The sequence below is a fragment of the Pteropus vampyrus genome, unplaced genomic scaffold (genome assembly GCF_000151845.1).
Source record: "Pteropus vampyrus isolate Shadow unplaced genomic scaffold, Pvam_2.0 Scaffold369, whole genome shotgun sequence".
Classification (NCBI taxonomy): domain Eukaryota; kingdom Metazoa; phylum Chordata; class Mammalia; order Chiroptera; family Pteropodidae; genus Pteropus; species Pteropus vampyrus.
The window spans coordinates 492,020-496,343 of NW_011889150.1; positions in this window are offsets into that span (position 1 = coordinate 492,020).

A 4,324-nucleotide genomic window follows, 5' to 3' on the forward strand; every position below is an offset into this window, starting at 1 on the left:
GTGAGGAAATAAATTGTCGCCCATGCGTGGTACTTTATGATGGCGGCCCCGGCTAATACACATTTCTGTAAAAGGTTGCGGTAAATGTGCAAATACTCAAAGGCACGGATCTTGTTTGATGAGTATTGACAATTAATGCAACCATGTCACCCCAGAAAGTTCACTCCTTGCCAATCAAGTCCACCCCCAGACATCTCCCTAACGAGGCAGCCGCTGTGCTGTGTACCCCCAGGTTAGTGCTGTCTGCACCCGGACTCTCCACGGATGGAACTGTAAGATGGACTCTCTGGCTGTTCTGACTCAGCACCACGTGTGCACGGTGCACCCACGCCTTGTGAATCTGCAGCCTTGCTTGCCGAGCACCCCTCCCCTGCGTGCCCCTTCTCCCACTGCAGACACTTGGGTGAGGGCCCAGTGTGGGGCCATCATGAATAAGGATGCTGACTTCCAGACAATTCTGTGTGCACGCGCACGCGCACATACACGTGCATTCATGGCTCTTGGGGACGGGCTACCGGAGAGGGGCCTTAACTTCACGGCACCGCCAAACGGTTCCCACGGTGGCCAGATCTTTTGCGCTCCCACCAGCAAGGCAAGGTCCACAGAGGCTCCCGGCCCTGACGATATTCAACATCCATAATTGGACTTGGGCCAAATAAGTATGAAACGACGTCTCATGGTCACTTCCCTGATGGATGGAGCATCTTTTCAGGTCCTCACTGGCATATCTCCATTTATCGACTTGCCTGTCTTTTGTCCCAGTTTTTCACTGGGCTGTGCTTATTGCTGCTTTCTAGGCGTTCCTTTTACATTTTGTGCAAACCCTTTGCCAGCGCCACGCACTGTATTCCTCTGCAGTCCGTAGCTTGACTGGTTCTCAATGGCACCTTTTGCTAAGCAGAAATTCCTCATTTTTCCTTGAGCTGGGTTTCTGCAGCCTTCACCATGTAGCCAGGGACAGGCAGGAAGGCCAACGAACTTACTCCAGGTCACATGTTTTAGACGGCAGAACCATGACCTGGGCCTGAGTGTCCGAAGCAGGGACACTCCATGGCACTGCTCCAGGGCAAAGCCATGCTGCCTGTCCTCAGAGGGCCAAGCGAGGGCAAGTCATGTCCCCTCAGTGAGATTCTGTTTGTTCATCTGCAAACTGAGGTGTTCTGAGGACTTCGTGCTGGCCTCGAAACTGCCTTTCGATGACTGGCATATTTTTGGATTGTTATGATCATCTGCAAGATGCTAAGTAAAGGAAAACTCAGCTAACTGTTCCAAATGTTTCCATGGCAGGTTTAGTGGTTTTCCTGTCTCAGCGAAATTCCAGCAGGTTATTTCAACATTTACTTAACTGTGCTGGGCACAGCTGGGGACAGTGAGAGCCTTCCAAATAACGGGATAAATCAGGTCTCAGCAAAATAAAATTTAAAGTTGAGTCAAAAGGGAAAAAAAAGAAACAAACAGAAGCCAACCGCCAGCACCACGCGAGGACGGCGGCTGGGACCAATCGCCCCGGCCCCCTCCCGGGTCCCTTCCCACAGCAAGCTTCCATCTGCCGACCCACAATCGACTTTCAAATTGTGCAAACTCGCCCCTGCATCGCCATGACCAGCCGACTTCTAGCTGAGCAGAAAACACTGCACAGCGGGGCAGAGAGGCGCTGTCTTCGGAGCCCACCGTCTCAGACCCCACCTTCCTCCTCAGGCAAAGCCCCTCCCCGGCTGCAGGTCTCGGCTGTGCCAGGGCTGACAGTGTCCCCAAGTTCAGGAGCCCAGCCGTGAAATCAGTCCTGCCCTCAGAGCTCCTGCCCGTTAGTGGTCCTTGACCTTCAAAGCGAGGCTTTCCTGCTCGGCTTCATCTGCAAACCGGGAACCACAGAAAATGGAGTGGGACCCCAGCTCGGAGCTCCCAGAAGACAAGAAGAAAAGCAGTCCCGCCCCCCAGCCCCCTCACCCAGCCCCACGGCCACCCCACTGGCCGCCTGCCCTCCTGCCTCCGGGCCCTGCACACACCTGGGCCACTCTCCTCTCCCCATCTTATTCACCCTCCGGGGCTCCCCTCCAAGGGCGTCCACCTGAGTGGGCCCCGCCCCCACAGTCACACTGCGTTTTCACAGGCTCTTCAATCAACGTCCTGCCACACAGGACTATGAGCTGGAGCTTGTGTGAAACATTCACTCACACACACATGCACACACACACAGACACGTGTCATCACAGCCTATGGGCCAAGATGGGTGCGTAGGAGGAGGTGTGTGAAACTATGTACGGGCACACGCATATACACTCGCTGAAAAAACATGCACCCCACACAGCACACGAGGTAAAGTCTACGCCAGCTGAATAGGCACAAAGGTGTCAGATGACAGCACCTCCCTCTCCGCAGCTCCCCTTTCCCATCTGGAGCCTCCTGGGACCCCCTCCAGGTTAGCAGCCAGAGCTGCAGTTTGCTCTCTCCAGGGGGTGCAGCCCACCCATGGCGGGTGCACACCCCCACTTCAACTAACGACATTCGTTTTGTTCCGTGGATTTTTCCACGAGGAAAGAAATGCAAATCCGGTTTGCTGATGCCAGGTCGAAGGGCCCAGGCACCTTCCGTCCTCACCAGTTTCCATCCTGCTTCCCAAGGCTGAGGCTCACGCTTCCCCGAGTGTGGGAGACCGCCCCCCAGCGACAGGCGGTGTCCCAGCACTTTTAAGGTGTTCGCCCCTCTGGTGAGCAAAGCGACGTCTGGTTGCTTTACTGACGTTTTATCGCCGTCTCACGGTTTTGAGGACCTTTAAATATTTACTGGCCACGTGGGGTGGGTGCTTCAGCGAGCTGTCTTTTCAGTTTCCTGTGCCCAGTTTTCCACGTTGCAATGTCCGTCTCTGCTTCACTCAGCATGAACGCTGCGGCCCCTGCTCTGTGATCTCCGAGTCCCGTGTTCCTTCCGAACCTGCCGCGGTCAGTCTCCTGGCTCTGGTCTCGGGAGAGGGGAAATGCAGCCTGACCCAGGACCGGTTTGGCACCTCCCTCCCCCGAACGGGCAGCAGCACAAGGACGGTCAGGCTCCCTGCGCCCCGGCATCGGGCGTACTTGCACAACACTGACCCCAAGGCTGACTCCAGCAGGTCAGCTGACGTGTGAACCCCGATCTCCTGGTCCCGGGACAGGAAATGAAGGGCCTGGCTGTCCTCGGGCATGGAAGACCCATCGCTGCCTGTCTGCACAGCTGCCGTGACCCGTCTCTCTCGTGCAAGGCCTGGTTGCCTGTCACTCATCTTCTGCTTGGCCAAAGTGACCCCACAATGCCTGAGTCCACAGGACCTTCCAGCTCAGCTCTGGGGCCTGGCTAAGCACGGGGTCTCTCCCCTCAGTGCAGGCTCTGGGCTAAGATCCCCCCCCCCCAATCTAATGAACTGTACGGGGGGTACTGGGGGAGGGAACTGGGGCGCACTCCCACACTGCCTATTCCAGGCCCCTCACTGCCTGAACCCGTCCCCAGGTAAGATCAGTGTGACCAGGACATTCTGGGGAGGGGGCAGGGGAGCGGTCTTGTGTGGCCAGGCTTCCTCGGCCCAGGGGAGGTCTGGCCTGTCCCCTCGTGTCTCTGCATCGGGTGTCTCCAGGCAGCATCCCTGTAGCCGGTGTGACTTGTGGAAAACAAACGGAAGCCCGGGCGGTCCCCGAGGTCCTGGCCTCCCGGTGCGTGCTGCTGGGGCCCCTGCTCCACCTGGGCAGGAGCCCAGCACCCCTCTCTGGACTGTCCCCTCTCCGGCAGGCACAGCATGTTGTTTTCAAAGCTCCCCATACACTGGCTAAGTTGTTTATTTACATTAATGGACACTTACTAAGCACCTACTGCGCATCCTCCGCTTGATTACTGGAACAGAGGGACCAGCTGTCCCTCTGGCAGGTCATTCTGCAAGTCAGATGATTGTCCTGGATGTCACTGCCACTGCCCGTCCAACCACCTCGAACTGCAGAGCAGTCGCTACTTCCACTGACTCACACTCCCTGACACTACACAGTAGTGGTGAAGGCCATCAAAGCCGTACTCGTGTTTACTGTGTGACTCATGGGGTGACAATTACTCAAACACGGGGACCTAAGAAATCTCGGGGCTGTGACTGTTCAGTGCTGACCCAGGCGAGGTGCCAGGCTAGATGGATGCAGGAAGATAAGGCCTCAAACGTTCACAGTGACACAAGCCACTCCTGTGAGCCTGTCCGCGGGGAACCCTGTCGCTCTGGCTGCGGAGTCCCTGACACGCAGAAGCACCCTCCACCGCCATGCCAGGGCTTTGGATGCAGGGTGCTCAGACTCAGCGTCCACAATCGCCCCGACGT